The 18,252-nt window shown below is 44.0% G+C and overlaps 1 protein-coding gene across 1 annotated transcript in view; it reads right to left on the minus strand.

Moving 5' to 3' along the window:
* LOC140690314 (trafficking protein particle complex subunit 9-like) overlaps positions 1–18,252 on the minus strand; it is a 329,996-nt gene that overhangs the window by 171,357 nt on the left and 140,387 nt on the right. Inside the window, exons 24-25 of the mRNA XM_072952012.1 lie at positions 17,015–17,124; positions 15,355–15,618 (exon numbers count right to left, since the gene is read on the minus strand). The gene's annotated coding sequence lies outside the window, so the exon portion shown is untranslated. Of the gene's footprint in view, positions 15,619–17,014; positions 17,125–18,252 lie in introns of the transcript that reaches the window.

Consider the following 18,252-nt stretch of genomic DNA (forward strand, 5'->3'; position numbering starts at 1 on the left):
GAAAACTTGCTTTGGGGAGGAGGGTACAGTTCAGTGGTAGAGCACGTGCTTAGCATGTTCAAGGACCTAGGCTCAATCCTCAGTACCTCATTTTAGAAAAATGAAACAAATAAATAAACTTAATTAACCCTCTCAAAAAATATTTTCTCCATTCAAAATTCAAAAAAAAACCACCTTGCAATTGACACAACATTGTAAACTTGACTATACTTCAATTAAAAAAAAAACTACTTGCCTTACAAGAATATATCTGGATTATGGAAGTTTGCAAATGTAAAATGCCTAGGGTACCATTTGCATAAGAAGAAGGAACTGTACAAATGTACTATCCCTCATTTATGAGCTATTTTTCCTTTGGGGAGATTATAACCTCTCAGAGATATTTTTCTCATATTAAAAAAAAAAAAAAGAAAACATTACCTGATTCTCCATACTGCTGAAGAATCAGATAACCCTATGAAAGCATCTGACCCACAGAGTTTATTCAATAAATGTTTGTTGAATGAATGAATAAACAAGCAAAGTGAATGCTGCTCCCTGCCACAGACCATCATAATGGTACTGCTTGGAAATGCCATGCCCACGTTCCACCCAAATCTTCACTAACCACGTGGGTGACCTGGGCAGACCTGTGTGCTTCTCTCAACACCAGTTTATTCATAAATAGAAGTGAGGGCAATAACACAAACCTAAAAGGGTTAGTGAGTCACGAATGAATAGTACCCCAACTTTGCAAGATGGAACTATTAAAGAAAATTGGGCAAAGAGTCCATAGGCCCTCTCCATATTATCTCTTACAACTACATGGGAATCTACATTACATCTAAAAATAAAAAGTCTATTATTTTAAAGAGGCTATTGAGTTTAAATCAGCTCACCGTCTCAAATAAGGAACACACAGTACAAATAAGAGAATGCGCAGCCCATGAGATGCACTCAGTAAATATTCCCACTGACCCCACTGGTCCCTCCAAATTCAGAGCATGAGGATGTGTCCTCGTGGCCAAAGGCCACTGCACCTGAAGCTAAAAAAGCTAATGGTCCCCACTTTCAAAAGCCCCTGCCACCAACCTAGGTCTAATTTTGTATTTGTAATTTTTTTTCTTTTTATAAAATAGAAATCCCCAATTGCATAGCCTTCAGGTCACCAAAACCTGACCACAGAGATCATGATGGCAACCCTCCTTGGTGAAACAATAAAATGAAAAGCCATTTCCCCAAGACCTGTGTGTAAATCTACTAGGGAACTTCATCCTGGACTGAGAGGAAGAGGACTGGGGAGGAGGGGGCAATCTGAGGCACACAGAACCATGGGCCACCTGTCCCACGATGGACATTACACTCAACCCTCACCCTCCAGGAACTTCAAAATACACACAGACAGAGTGATGTGGACAATATATATGTATTTTTAAAGAAATTCCGACTCTCTAGCAGGTCTTGTATCTACCGAGACACAAATGGCTTATGTGTATAATGTTTCACAAAAGCCTTAAAACATTACCACCCCAACTTGACACATTAAGAAACTAGGGATAGAGGTTTATCACATTGTGCAAGATTAGAGAGATGCCACATCAGACACTGTATTTAAACCCAAGCCTTTGCTCCAGTGCTCACACAAGAAAGTGTGACATACTGCCCCTTTCCTGCCCTCTCCCTGCAATAAATCTCTGAAGAGTCTTTTCTGTGCCACGTGGAATCACAATCACATCAATTTACCACAAAGAGCTATGTGACTCCTTGGAGGACGTGTCAAAATCTAAAGGGTTGTGATGGGAGGAGAGATTTGAATTTTCTGTTTCTCAAAGGAAACATGGCTTTAAAAGAAACTGAAAAGCACTTATCTAGTCTAAGCCCTCATTGTGTAGAGAAGGAAATGGAGGCTCAGAAGAGATGAGGAAAGGGACTTATTAACAAATATTGCCTCAGTGCAGCACCAAGCCAGCCCTGGGCCCTTCTGGGGGAGTACCTGGAAGGCCCAGGAAAATGATTGTTAGAAAAAGGAAAGAGAAGAAGCATACAAGGCCCTGTCTCTACACCACCATACCATGAAGTTCCACCAAATTATCCAGTATTGGGTGCAGCCAAAATTTAGGTGGGCTAAAGAGGTTATAGAAACCTGGAAGTCTCAACCATAGTGGAAATTCCAACATTTACTGTTTTTTTCCAAGTTCAAGCATCAGTTCAGTGGGTGCTCCATACGAGGGACTACACGAGGCCTGGAGTTCTCCCAAATACAGATCTCTATTATCACGTGTGCAAACCACACACAGGCCCACCAGAAGAAAAACGCCCACACATAAGATGGAACTACTGAAACAGAAAAGAGCCAACCAGCATATATTGCTAGCAAAAACGGTGCTGCTAGAAATAGACTCATGGACATAGAAAGCAAACTGTTGTTAGCAGGCAGGAAAGGGAGGATTAACAGATACACATTAATAAATATAAAATAAATGACAAGGACCTACTATATAGCACAGGGTACTATTTTCAATTTCTTGTAATGAGTTGTACTAGAAACAATCTGAAAAACATTTATATACATATGCATAAGCTTATAACTGAATCTCTGCTGTACATCTGAAGCTAACATGGTAAATTTACAACACTTCAATAAAAAATAATTTTATATAATAAGTAAAAATAAAAGCAACGCCATAAAAAAAAAAGTAAAAGAACACGGTAATCCCCTTAGCTGTAGGTGGTGGAGAACTCTGCAAGCACCAAGTCCACTCGAATACTCCAGCACTGGCGGTCTCTCATTCTAACCATCAGAGAATCACTTGGCTTCTACGAGGTTACTTTTCTCTTCAGTGAAAGGCTACAGTTCCATCTAATGATGTATTGAATCTCATCATTCACAAACCCAAGAATTAATGAGGATTTCCCATAGGCCTGGCTCTGGACAGATGAAAAGATAGGGTCCCAGATATATTCATGTGTAGAAGAAGTTTATGCCATAAAGACATTAATTCTTCCTGCTTTGATAGACAGATTCATTGCAATTCTGATTAGAATTCCTCCCAGATATTTCATGGAATGTAACAAGTTAATTTATGGTCAGGAACAGCCAAGAAACTTCTTTAGAACCACCACTGGGAAGGGGTGGATAGGTCATGCATTTCAACTGGTCTTTCTGATGTGATGAAAACGTTCTGGAATAATAATGGTTGCACAAATGTGAATATGCTAAAAGCTGCTGAATTGTAACATTCAAGTGGGTGGACTTCATGGTGTGTGAACAATATCACAATAAAGCTGTTATATGAAAAAATCCTTCTTGCCAATTATTTTTCCCTCTATACTACTAGTCTGTCCCACAATTTAAGTAAAACAAACAAACAAAAAAAAACAAAACAAACCAGATTTTGCCAGGAGCTCTTTAGGAGTGCAATGTCCCTGGGTCTCCAACGCCTCAGGTTGTGCTGTTCCTGTTAACACACAGTAGCTGGGCTGGACTAGTTAGGGACTATAAGTATCTTTTTAAGATCGACGGTCTCACGTTTCACCCTGGGAGAGTGAATGATGGAGGATGAGACAGCCTCATGCCTTCAGCTCATTTTTAACTGAACCAAGCCCTGCTTTCACCACTGTAATCCCTCTCAGTATAAAAACATGTGACATCAACAAGCACCGCCATCATAACACCTGAAAGTGTTCAAGGTACTTATCTGGGGCAGAAATCCTGATCAAGGAGACAGAAGCTCCCTCAGCACTGCCGCTCCCTTTTCCCGACTCCACCAGGAGAAGCTGGGAGTTACAGCCGCGGGCTCTCAGCCTGGGGAGCAGCGCCCACGCCGCTAATCTGGACCTCAGGGATCGGGAAAGGGAGAGGAAGGCAGCCCCGGGGTCGCGGGGCAGGGAGAGCGGGGTGGGGGACGCGGGCTGCAGCCCCGCTCGGAGGCCAGCCCCAGCCCCAGCCCAAGCCGCCCGCCCCGTCCGGGTGTGCAGACCCCGCCCGCCCGGGACACAGCCCGCCCAGTGGTGGGGACGGGTCGGCGGCCAAGGAGAGGAAGACCGGGAGGGGAGGACTCGCCGGCGGGAGAGGGGAAGCGGATGCCAGCCGCGGACTGAGGGGAGCCCGGCTGGGCCAAGAGGCGCAGGGGCACACCTGGCCCTGGACAGCTGTGGCCGGGGCGCCGGGGCAGGTGGCGCGGGCAGAGGGGTCTGGCCCGAGCAATCCAGCTGAACACACGCTGACTGGCGCCCTGGGGGGCTGTGACACGCCGACCGCCCTCCCGCAGCCGCCTCACCCCTTTCCCGATATCCCCTCACCTTGCACTTCCACAGCCAGAGGCCCCGGCCCCAGGCAGTAGCCAAAGGCCTACAGGGCGACAGAGCTGAGAAGCCATTGGGGCCGATCCCCGGCTCGGAGCTGGAGCTTCCAACCCGCGGTCCAGCTGGCAGCAACTGCGCATGCGCAGGAGGGCCAGCGATCCGCTCTGGGTCCTGAGAGAGAAGGGGAACCGAGGGAGGGAGAATAGGGGAGGAGGAGGGGAGGCGGGGAAAAGTGGAGGGGGACACATGGACAGGAGGAGCAGAGGGAAGGCAGTTATCTGGAATTGGGAGGGGAGTAACAGAGATGGGGAGAAAGCGTTTCACCTCTTGTGGCACCCCGAAGGAGGCAGCAGTCCTGCCTATACACCCTTCTCTTACCCGTCATTGCCCACAGCTCATATTTTACGTCCCTGGCCCAGCCCTCCAGCTAAGGTCTCTGCAGAAACCCTACGGGTATCATACCCGTTGCCCCCACAAGGAGCTAGGTTTACTGTTGCTCAGGGAACCAAGCACCCGCAGGTGTTGTTTCTCAGAACTACCTTGGGAAGAGTACATATTCCCCTTTTACACGCTGGGAAACAGGCAGGCACGATCTCTGCCTTAGCTCCACTGTCCCAAATGTTGGGCTGGCAGGGAGCGGGAGGTAAAATGTCAGAGCCCCAGAAGGAGCAGACTGCCTGAGTGTTGGTGTAGAGTCCCCATCCCTCCTGGGTAAACCACACCCCAACCTCGGGGAATAATCAAGGGCTCACCGTAGGCCCCTGTGTGTGGGAGAGCTGCCCTCAGTCCCAGTGTCCAACTTGCTAGGTAGGTAGAAGTGTTATTGAGTCCAAATTCATTCTCCTCAGTGCAGGACAGGCCAGTAAGTTGGGAGACCAAGTGTTGGGGCATGGAATAGCAAGTTTCTGTAGACCTAGATGGCAAACTAATGTCCTGGAAAACCATCTCCCCAAGTCAGAATTCAGGCTGCTTTCCTATGTGCTTGGTTTTTGCAAACTTCTTGGTGTAGGAATTCCTTCTTGTTAGAATCCTTTGTTCTTGCAGCTATCTCCCTGGGTCAGATCCCTGTAAACCTCCAACAAAACAAACGTTATTTTCTATTCTGCAACGTGTTATCTTTATATGATTGGAAAAGTGTTAAATACCCTTAAAGGTCAGAGCCTTCAGAATAGGCTCTCCTGTATATTTTAGGCTCTAGGCAACATTGTTTTACAAGCAAGAAGAAGCCTAGGAGACAGAGCACAGGGTTAAAGTCAAAGGAACAGATCTAATATGGAGTCAGATTTCTTCTTTTCTATTACTGTGGCAGAAGCCACTTGAGGATTTAAATCCCTTAAAGTTAAAAATAAGTAAAACTTTAAAGGAATTTACATACATTGGTGGGAACTTGCATAGCATATCTGGAAAAGCACACAAAGGATTGTAAACATTGGCATCTCCAGGGAGGCGTGTAAGAACAGAGGATGAGGGAAAACTTCTTTCACTTGAGTATTTTTTGCTCTGTTTGAATTTTTTTAACCATATGCATATATTTCTTTTTCAGTTAAAATAAATGTGTAATGGAGCAAAGGAGTAACTAGCTCAGCAAATACAGCAGCCATAGACTCACTGAGTCATCATTTTCGATTTAAGCCAGGAAGCATTGATTGTCTCTCTCCTATGTGCCCAGTGCTGTTTTAAAACTCTTTTATATATTTTTTTAATAAAATAATAACATGCTATCCCTCACCCCTGCTCAGGGCTGGTGGGAAACCAACTGAGTTTTTATTGAGTTGTTTTCCAAGGAGTAGAGATGAGTTATAAACAGAACACAACTTCAGGGCAAAACAGGCGGACTGGTTTTCCAGCAGGCCAGATAGCGATGACGGGTTTTCAATAGAGGCGCACAGAGGCTGAGAGAGAAAGCCTCCAGGACCCTACAGAAAGCTGCCCACAGTGCCTTCTCCATGGCACTACTGAAATAGGAAAGAACAAATCTGACTCCATATTAGATCTGTTCCTTTGACTTTAAACATGTGCCCTGTTTCCTAGGCTTAGTCTTGCTGTTTCTGCACCTTTTGTGAAACAATGTTGCCTAGATCCTGAAATATACAGGAGACCCTATTCTCAAGGCTCTGACTTTGAAGGATATTATCACTTTTCCATTCGTATAAAGATAACAAGATACAGAATAGAAAATAACATTTGCTTGTTGGAGGTTTACACGGATCTGACCCAGGTGAAGAGCTGCAAGAACAAAGGATTCTAACAACAAAGAATTCATACACCAAGTTTGCAACAACCAAGCATTCCCGCTTCCCCTTTTTAATATAAGAAGAGCCTGAATTCTGACTTGGGATGATGGTTCTCCAGGACATTGGTCTACCATCTTCTCCGCTGGCTTTACAAATTAAAGCCGCTATTTCTTGCCCCAAGTCCTTGTCTCCTGATGTGTTGGCCTATAATGCACGAGTAGAACAAGCGTGGACTCGGAAACACAAACATACATTGAAAGTACGCATTTGGTATATTAAATGACCTGCTTCCACTCGTATTCCTGAGGTTTTCTTCTCTTGACCACTCCTACTATATTTATGAAAAACCTGTCATGTGGACACATTTCCTTCTCTAGCCACTACCCTTCCATGTAAAAACTGATGCCAAGAAGGCAATGGAAGTTGCTAGAAGGTATTACCTGGCCAAAAAAGAGCAGAAGTGGGTTCTGGCTGATGTTCAGGAGCAGGCCGGGGCACCTGACAAGATGTCATAAGTACGGATAGACAGCTGGGCACCAAAGGAGAAGCTTCTAAACTTCCATGAGGGAATTGTTGGATAGGAAGGAACAGTCCCAGACTATAGCTCTGATCCCACCACGAGCTTCCTGGGCAAGGCTGGGCAAGTCATTTAAATTCTCTAGACCCGTGCTGTCCAACACGGGAGCCACCAGCCACATGCAGGATTATGATGTTATTCTGTAGCCAGACAGAATTATAAATAAACACTTTATTGCAAAGGGTCAGCAGGTATAATATTTAAAAACATTATTGGTTATCTTGCCCTAACAAGTTATTTTTGTATGTCTAGCTTTCTGTGGGTTGTAATGCCTGCAACTAATGTTTCCCTTACAGTGAGGTATTTTGAAATTATAAGTTACTGGACACAGTACACTCATATCACAGTTGAAAAAAAACTGATCTAAATAAGCAAGGTGATCTGACTTAGTAGTTATGAGCAGGGGCTCTGGGGCCAGCCTGCATAAGTATTAATTCTCACTCTCCCTCCAGGGAGTTCTGTGTGAATCTTGGACAAATTATTGTTGCTGTTGTTGTTGTTGTTGTCATTGTCATTGTTATTATTTGTGCCTCTTTTTCCTTACCTTTTAAATAGCGAGGAAAATGTAGACTCTATCCCCTACAGTGTTGGCAGGATTAAATGAGTAAACGTCTGTGCTGCCCACTTCCCTGGGTTTCAGCATTCTCCAGGCAATCAGTGCCAAACGCAGTGGCATTCTCCACTGTCTTCGTCAGTCTGGGATTCTGTAACAAATTACCGTGTGTCGGGTGGCTTAAACAACCAGCATATTCCTTATGGTTTGGAGGCTGAGGCTTTCAAGGTCAATGTATCTGGGAGAGGATTGCCAGCTCGAAGATGGCTGTCTTCCCACTATCTTCATGGCCCAGAGAGGAGAGAGAAGCAAGCACTTTGGGGCCCTGTATAAGAACACTAATACCATTCATGAGGGCAATACTCTCATGACCTCATTTTATCCTACTAATCACCTCCCAAAGGCCCCGCATCCTTATATCATCAACCTGGGAGATGAGGTTTCGACATATGGATTTTGAGGGGATGCATTCAGTCCACACATCGGCTAACTCTCCCAAACATGCAGTCATCAAACCTGTAGCTAATTTCAAAATAATGTTTATATCTCTCTGCCCATTTCCATTCCTACATCTACTAACACTGAAGCCCTGCTACATTTTATTTCTTATTTTCCTTGTAGAGGTTTAACTGATTCCTCTAACTCCAAGGATTCGCTCACTCCAGTCTGCTTGACAGCCCTGCCAGGTAGGACTTCCTTAAAACACCTTCCCACTTCACCTGGTTGTTTTTTAGGTGTAAATGTCAGAATTCTCTCCACACCCCATCCTAGACCTTTAATCCCTTACACTACCGCTCACTATGTTATTTTCCTATTACCACTGTAACAAATTCCATTAAGCTTAATAGCTTAAACCAGCACAGACTTATCAGCTTATGGCTGTGGATGTCAGAGATCCAACACAGTTCTCATTGGGATAAATTCAAGATACCAGCAGGGTTCCTTCCTTCTAGAGGGTCTAGAAGAGAATGTTTCCTTTTTTTTTCCCAGTTTACAGAGGTCACCCACCTTCCTTAGCTTGTGCCCCTCAACTTCCTCCATTTTCATGGTCAGCAGCCTTTCTGAACATTGCTCCATCGCTACACCTCCCTCTGATTTTAAACTCAGCTGGGAAATATCCTCCATTTTAAGGACCCCTGTGATTACATTCAGCCCACCTGGACAATCCAGACTACTCACCCTATTGTCTCATCTCAGGATCCCCTTGTCCCATCCCACTCAGGCAGTATGTATGTGGCTGTGACATTCACCTTGTGTAACATTTCCTCATGAGCAATTTATGGTTCAAGGCACTTATAAGTGACTTTTTGTTTTTCTTCCTTATCCTTTCTACATTCAGTTTGTCTGGTGAAATTATATGAATCCTTTTTATTTGTGCCCCTGCACTAATCTATAATAATGTATCATGGGTTTAAAGGCTAACTAATAGACAATTTAGGAGACAGAAATCCTCTAAGATTTTTAATCCTAAAATATCTGTCATCCCTTTTGCCATGTACAGTAACATGTCACAGGTGGCTACCCTGTGGCCGGGGAGGGACATGATTCTGCCATCACACTCCCCTCATTCTTACCAATGTGCTGATCAACTAACCAAGGATCTATGCTCTCCAACTCACTCACTTCCTCCTCCTTTGCATTGACTATCCTGTTCCCACCGCTTCCTTCATTCACCACATCAGGATTTCATGACCACATTCTCCCCTAAATGAAATGGGTATCTTGCATCTAATGCCTGACAGCTGTTCTTATTGTACATGCACACACTGACCTACACATAATCCCGTCCATCTCTTTATTTTCCTAGAATCTTCCAGAAGAATCAGTTCCATGATGATAATGATGATACTGACAATGATGACAGGGGCCTCTCAAGGATTCTGATAAAGAGGGAATCGATAAAGGGAGGGAATCATTGCAAAATTGCCCCAGAAACAGGCTTAAAGGTAAATAACTCTTATAGTGTTTAATGAAATTGACTAATATTTAACTACTTTTAAGACTTTATATCACTGAATTTAAAATTTTAACGGGAATTTTCATTCACCACTAACCAAGATTCAACTCTGGGACCAAAATCTAAGGATTTCTGTCTTCTAAAAAATTGTCCACTAGCCTTTTAAACACGTGATCCTTTTAAAAAGTTTAGTGCTGGGCTGAAAATAAGCAGGATTCATATAATCTCACGAGACACAGTGAATGTGGAAAGACTAAGAAATAAAAATAAAAAGCCATTCATAACGTCTTGAACTTTACGTTGCTCACAGGGGAAAATGTTTGCCAATGTGTGTGTCACATCAACATGACGACTGAGTGGGATGGGGAAGCTGATCTTCCTCATCAGTCATTTATGCTGATTTGTTAGATGCCAAAACAGTTTCCTCATTGAAATTGCTTCTAACAAGTATGGAAGAATTTAGGTTCTACCAAAAGCAGGCTGAACATTTTCCCCTGCTTTCAGGTCTCTGGACTGAATGTCCCCACAAGAAGGACATGATTATGTTTCATAGGGAAGTCTTCCTGAGAAGCAACAGGCTTTTCTAGGGCAGAACTGCAGGGCCCCCCATGGAGGGCTGGAGGAGGTCTAGAGGGGACACTGGAAAAATAGCAGGAGTGAATTCAGATACTGCTGCTCAGGTCGCCAAAGACAGCATTGCTATCTCTAAGGATATGACATTCTCCCAAATTTTCCATGAGTGAAGGAGCCTGTGAACACTAAGCAGGTTGTTAAGACACAGCAGCACATAATTTGCGTGACAACACAATTAGAGTATGATTTGATATTTGCAAAATAACTAGCCCATTGTTCTTTGAAACTGCAGCAGTAGCAATAGAAATAAAAAAGACTGAGCCGTCTTGGAGACAACAATCAATAAACAATTCTAAATCTGCAGAATTCCTTGACAATATTCAAGCAATGAGCTAGATGTGTGCTGCAGATACCTCTTACTGCAGGGCTCACTCCTGCAAAGCATAGAACTAGTTTCTCAGCACACAGAGGGAACCAAGTCAAGATTCCTAATCTTTTGAGATTTACTAAATGGCTGGAAAGATCAGACAAGTACATACAGGCAAATATGATTAAATGGAATCAAATAATATCAAATGTGATTTGAGCACAGACGAAAGAGAAATTCCTTTCACCTGGGATCTAGAGAGACTTCTTCAGAAAATGTGGCTCTGGAGACGGCCAAAGACATGGGTGGAATTTTGGCAGAACAGGATGTAAGGAATTTAAAAACTTATTCTATAATTCATATAAAAATTCAAAGGATCCCAAAAATCCAAAACAACTTTGAACAAGAAAAACAATGTTGGAAGACTTGCACTATCTGATTTTCAAACTTTTTTTTTATAAAGCTACAGTAATCAGAAATTATGGTGTTGGTGTAAAACAGGAAAATAGAATAATGGAACACAATAGAATGTTCAGAACTAAACCAAGACTTATACAGACAATTGATTCTCAAAAAGGATGCTGTGGAGAAAGGATCTTTTCAGCATGTAGTGCTGGAACAATTAGATAGTGATACGCAAAAAAAAAAAATGAACTTTGATTCACACCTCACAAAATATACAAAATTTACCTCAAAATGGATCATAGATCTTAATAGGAAATCTAAAACTATAAAACAGCTAGGAGAACAAGCATAGGCTTAAGCTTTATGGCCTTGGGTTTGGCAAATTTTTCTTTGCTATGACACCAAAAGTATCATCTATTTTAAAAAGAAACTGATAGAGTGAACTTTATGAACATGAAGACTCTTCAATGCTCTTCTAAACACTGCTAAGCAAATGAAAAGACAAGCCATAGACAGAAGCTATTTGCAGATCATATATCTGATAATGGTCTCTCTTTGTATCTGATCCAGAATAAAGAGGTCTCAAAATTCAATAATAATTCAAACACCTGAATGAATGAGGCCAGAAAACACACTTCAGTAAAGATATCCAGATGGATAATAAGCATATGAAAAGATGCTGATTAAAGGTGTCATTAATGATTAGAGAAATACTTTTAAAAACCACAGTGAGATACTAGTTCACATACATACTAGAATGAATACAGTTAGAAAGACTGACCTTACAAGGTGCTGGCAAGGAAGTAGAGCAACCAGAACTGATACACACCACGAGGAATTTACAATAGTACAACCATTTTGGAAAAGTCTTTAACAGATTCTTTTAAAAAGGTAAACACCTATGTACCATATAATCCAGACATTCCTCATCTGGTGCTTTAGAAAGGAAAAGCATATGTCCATACAAAGACTTATAACCAAATATTCACTGCTATTTTATTTATAATAGCACAAGTTGTAAATAACCCATGCATCCATCAAGAAGTAAATGCAGAAAGAAATGATGGTCTATACAAACACTGCTCACAATAAATTCTTCAGTAAAAACTCAGCACTAAACAATACTCTACTATAAGACAAATAAGCTATTAATACAGCAACACAGATGATTCTCAAAATAATTACACTGAATGAAAGAAGTCAGACAACATAGAGTAGATACTGCATGAATCCATTCATATAAGGATCTTGAAAATGCAAACCAATATGTTGTGATAGAAAGCAGATCAATGGTTCCCAGGGGAAGAGACGGGGAGGGAGGGAGGGACAAAAAAAGTCAGGAGAGAAGCTTTGTGGGTGATGGGTATGTTCACTGTCTTGAGTGTGGTCATGGTTCCTTGGGGATATTCTTACGTCAAAACATATTAAGCTGTACACTTTAAACGTGTGAAAATTATTTTGCCAAGTATACCTCAAAGCTGTTTTAAGAAAAAAGGCACTTTAGTCCTGATCCACCTCAGCGCCTGATTGGAGTGACATGATCAGTCCCTCACACTGTCTGCCTAACGGGAAGGTAGAAAAGCTCTCACAGAAGATAACATGGATTTTTCATTTGCAATGTCTGCCATGTAATAAAGAATTTCTAGACATGCAACATGTCCAGACTATATGACAGATAACATGAGAATAAGGAGCATTAGACAAAGGATGCAAACCCCAGGTGATGTAGGCATCAGAGTTACCAATAAAGGCTATAAAATACTTTTAATATATTCAAGAAAATAAGGAAATGATGGGAGAATAGATAACAGGGTAGAGACTTTCACCAGAGAAATATACTGGAATGTATTTTTAGGAAAAATCAAACTGATACTCTAGAACTGAAGCTTTCAGCTCTGGAAACAGGTAAACAGAGCTAATTAGGATCCCTTTTAAGTAAAACTTTCAGTAATTCTGGGTAAAATATAACAACAAAGTAACACAGAGCTAACTATGGAAAGAGAAGTTCCCTGATGACAATACAAAGAGGACACTTAAAGCCCAGAGTGGTCATCTTGTGAGCTGATGCCACCGCACCCTGGAGGGAAGGGGTTTTCATCTGCACATAAATAGGGATACAATGTCCATGTAGGAAAAAGGGTCCATACCAGATGTAGAAGACTCTTCCTCTATATCTATATAGTCAGAGACAGAGATGTAAAGTGGCAGCAGAGGTCACAGTGACACAGGGCCCTGGGCCAAGGAGTGTGAGCACCTCTGCAAGCTGGGAAAGGTAGGATGATGAATCCCTCCCAAGAGCCTAGGTGTGGAACTTAGCCTTGGCCACTCCTTGGTTTTAGCCCACTGACATTGACTTTGCACTACTGCACCCTAGAACAGTGAGAAGATGAATGTGTATTGCTTTAAGCCACTGAGTCTGTGGTCCTTTGTTACAACAGCAATAGGAAAGGAACTCAGGAACCAATATGAACTTGAACCACAGGCTGCCTTCTGTGCTGGCAGGGAGTCCTTTGTCTCTGATCCTGGGGGAGTGTCCTGTCCTCTGGCAGCATCCACAAACTACCTCATGCTAACTTGGCAGTTTGCAGAGGGTTAAATCTTATCCCTGCACAGTTCTTGATATTTAGTTAATAAAAATGATGGTGTCATCATGGGTATTTTTCCATCTTTTAAATACCCTTCAGTCTTCTAATAAAGCTACTTCTAATTAAGAGACCATGTAAATAGTTTTCAATCTTCATAATAAATAACTGTGGTTTTATCTGGTTACTTAAATTATGAATAATAATGTTCACATTTGTAAAAGTTATTAAAATCAACATTGTTTAATGAAAATATCATTTCTTTTCGCATGAACATGTATTAACTACAAGAAATGTTCCATGCTTTCTTCTACGATTTACTGTTAGAGCCTTAAAGAATAATATTTTCCTCAAAAGATATTACGGCAAAGGGATTTCTTTTGGTGGAACTGTTCCGGCATCAAATCTGGTGCATGTCTCAGGCCACTGGCAACATAGAGATGATAGAAATTAGGAGGCATTATAAACACAGAATCATTTTTAAAGGAATTAAAAAAACTGGATGTGTGTAAACAAAGAATCAGAGAATATTCTGGTGAAATAAATGTATTTTTCAGCTTAAGCAAGACATGGGGTGAATAAATCTGAAATGAAAAAACCACCCAGAGATTAGCAGCGAGTCATGCACGCAGTGTGAATGATCAAAACCAAGTTGTTTCCAAACCAGTGTGCAGGCTTGATGCCTTCATGAATCAAATCTGTGTGGCACCAGGCCACCTCGAATACATGTTGATGAGGTATTTATAAGCCCTTCACCATCCCAAATCAAAGCCCACGCACGAGCCACAAGACCATCACCTACACATTTGGAAAACACACAACATGGTGAATAGCACCTTTCTTGTTCAGTAGCCGGTGGCAGCGAACTGTCAGCAGACAGAGATACAGGGACACAGAGGCACCTCCCCTCACTCAGCTGATAAACTTCCGTGCATCCCTGGGGACAGGATTGTCATAAAATGCACCATGGATTGATCCTCCTCCTAGGAAAGGAACCGTAGTGCTGTCATTAGGTTTGAGCAGGGGTGGGTGGAGGATCTCAGAAGAGTTGTTTCAGCACACCAATAGAATTCTTGGCCACCGTGACCACGAAAGACAAGTCCCCTGCCATCCCGGTAGGCACTTGGGCTCCTGACAAAAGCTGGGCTCAGTAAAGGGTTGAGTAGAAGGCACAGACCTGAGGGATGCCCCAGCAATAGGCAGGAGGTAGGGCCTGGTTTATACTGCTCTGGGTGTATCCCAGACTCATCCGAATACGAAATCAGAAATTTGCAAAACAGCAGAGCTGGGGTGGATCATCTACTCCAGACTCCTCACCTTACAGTTAAAAGGGTGGCAACCCTGACAGGCAAAGCAACGTGCTAAAGGCAGAGCGTGGAAGTGGCAGTGCCAGATGAAACGCAGCGTGCAACCCCCGTTCAAGGCCGCTGACTCTGACGACGGGGCCAAGGTTTCCAATGAGGAGAATAAGACAGTGTAAATACTTTGTTCCCCCTAAAACCCCAAATGTTTTTTAAAGGCACAAAAACTCACCTTAACTAGATCTCTTCTGAGGGGGCTCTCTTCTGCTTCTTCGTCTTTCTGTCTCCATTTCCCTCTCTCAGACACAAACACATTCAGTTTTGTGAAAGGGGACTTCCTTCCATACAAAGACAGACTTCACATCTTCAGAAAGATACCTGAGAAAGCACGTTTCTCAATTCAAGTCTTTGTGTGAGTTCTGGGCAACTGGCTTATTTTCTAGAACAATCGGTAGTTACAAAATCAGGAAATCATCTTCCACAAAGGCAGAGTTCTGGTCCGTGTTGATAAAGTTGGGGGTGTCACATTTCATGAGTCTGTTCGGCTCCTCCTCTGGACACCTGCTGCATCTGATGGCTTCCTGGAGCCGAATAACACTGTAAAGGGCTATGGTAGGGATACCAGCTTTGGCCTTGTCCAAGTGGTCCACTTCATTGATGTAGCAGTGAAAGAGGGACCTAGATTCGTCATTGCACTGCCAGAGAACACCTTGGGCAGCAGCGGTCTTCCAAAGTCTGACACAAAGCTGTTGAGTCTAAATCTCTTCTCGGGAGACTCTGCATTGCTACAAAGAAAACCAAAATAAAATATCGTTCACAGTGTAGCTCGGTGACCTGAAGAATCATAGTTTTTGCCATCTACTGAGAGTAAATCCCTGCACAGAGCATGCTGACATGCACTGGAATTGAAAGACATCACTTCTGAACACATACAATTAAACTCAAGGCAAAAGTCTAAAGTGAGGGCCCATGGACCATCCTAAAAAGACATCGTTCCCTGAGAATCGTCAATATTGGTGCCTCGCACACCAGTGTTTCTCCGTGGGACACTCAGATCTCTTCATCAGGATTCGTTAAAGTGCTTCTTAAAATGCAGAATCCTGGGGTGCACACCCTCAGAGTCTCCAGAGGTAGCGACTGGTAGTCTGTATTTTCATAGCCACCAGGATAACTAAACATGCTCAGGTTTAGCACCGCAGTCTACATCGGGTCACCTGAGCATCGACAATTCTGTCTCACGGGATGGGGGGTGCCATGTGTGTCAGGGTGCTGTCCTACCCATGTGTCTCCCCTGATTCTCAGAACTGACAGTGCTGCCCCATTGGGCACGAAATACCACCGTTTCACAATGCATACGCAGGGCGCCCGACTGAAAAACAATCAGTGATAGGAGAGGGGACAAAACTCAGCTTCCTGGTACCTTGTTTCACTTACTGTGGGACGAGTGATCAATTCAAGGGTAATAAATCAGTGAATGAGTGAATAACATGACTCGCGTTAGTCCCACGAGTGCCTGGAAGAGCAAGCCTGGGCACATTGAGAACCATAACAGCCCATCTACTTAAATGTCATCCTCCACAGATCTATGTAAAGGTTACTTCCACCCAGGCAGTGACTCCAGAAGGGCAAGAATCATGTATGAACACACTCTCAAATCCAGAACAGAACCTGACAACAATTAGGCTCTGGAGTCTGTGTTTAGCGAGTGTGGAATCTCAGTGATTCCAGCTCTTACACCTTGCCTTCCCATCCCACCACACACGATATGGCCCTTATGTCCAGTTCTCCCGGGGCTGGGGCCACGGAACCCATTTATAGGACTGGAAGAATCTGATCATTTAAACCATCCCCCAGATTATCATCAAGAGTCACCTGCATTTCAGGGATCAGTAATCCCAGAAGCTTTGCAGTTCAGGCAGCTGAGGGATTTTTATATCAGCTCTGTCTTCTACGGTGACTGCCTGGGTGACATCAGACAAGGAATTCTGAAAAGCCTGAACTTTTCCTTTCAGGAATAATCTAATTAACAAATCTCGTTGACCACTCAACAAATGTGATGTGAAGATCAATGATTTTACACAGGAGTACAACATTCACTAGGTCGTGGATTTAGAATCAGAGGAAAATCATTTTAGAAAGATTGACAGAATGTAGCTTTAATGCGAATTTAAGTATTCTTACCTTTCAGTAAATCATCTTCCCCTACTTATCACTTCACCCAAGTTTAAAAGATGTCTGAGAACAGGGATGAGTGTGCCAGCAATCTGAGACCCAATAACCTAAAATGTCACCTAGGAAAAAGAGGGGAGTAACACATTTTTAAAAAGCATGGCGAGGATGGCGGGGCCATCCCCAACCCCAGACTAAGAAGCTCTGAGTAATAGCTTTCCTGCCTGCCTGGGGCATCAGCTGATGTGAAAATCCACCCAGAAACCTCACTGTCCAGCAGCTCTTCCATAACACAGGCTACACTTTCTCAGAATTAAGAATTGCGTCCAGTAACCACTTCGCTGAAGAATAAAGACAAAGGAGAACAAGAGAGTTCTGCCCCTCCCAAGGGAGAGCCCAGACCTCGGGCTGCATGCACTGCGCCCACCTCCCTGGAGAAGAATAAACTGGAGAAGGGCGTTCTGCGAAACTGGGGCAGCAAAGGTTGAGATGGGAACAAATTGACCAGCTGGCCAGGGACAGCCCCCTCCGTCGCTGCCTTGGCGGCTGCCTCAGCCCTCTCAGCCCATCCTGCCCACCTCTGGTGGCTAAGCTGTCAGGGAAATTGCTTTGCGATCTGGAGCAACAGAGGCTGCCCACAGGCCAATCTGCGGAAAAGATGGGCGCTAAACCCCCAGCTCCCGAGTGACAGGTTCCATACCCCCGCCAACACCCCGACGCCCCCGCACCCTACCGCAACCCCGGGGAAATATGACCCGAAGAAGTGTGACCTGGGAACGAGGGGCAGCAGAGGCCGCCCCCACGTCAGGCCTGCAGAGAGATTGGAGCTTATCCTCCAGCTCTCCAGGGGCAGCCCCTTTCCTCTCCACCTCCTGATCTCACCGCGCCCACCTTCCAGGAGCAATCAGACCAGGTGTGGGGTGTCAGGCGAAACTTGCGCCAGAGAGGACGTCCCCAGGCCAGGTCAGGGGAGAGGAGAAAAAGTGGCCCCATTAGGCGGGGCAGCCGGCCGTCGCAACTGCCTCTGCCCCTTGACCGCATCGGGCCCGTCTCCCAGGAGCAAGCTGACCTGGAGACGTGCATCCGGCTTCTTGGGCAGCAGAGGACGCCCCCAGGATTGTTCGCGGGGAAAAGGAGAGCAAATTGACAGGCTCCGTGCTGCAGGTCTTCTACCCCCGCCATCGCCACCCCCGCACCTTAAAGGCACCGCCCAGGGCGCCCCTCCCCCAGCAGGCTGAGTAGGACACGTG

This window comes from Vicugna pacos, chromosome 30 (assembly GCF_048564905.1).
Source record: "Vicugna pacos chromosome 30, VicPac4, whole genome shotgun sequence".
NCBI lineage: Eukaryota > Metazoa > Chordata > Mammalia > Artiodactyla > Camelidae > Vicugna > Vicugna pacos.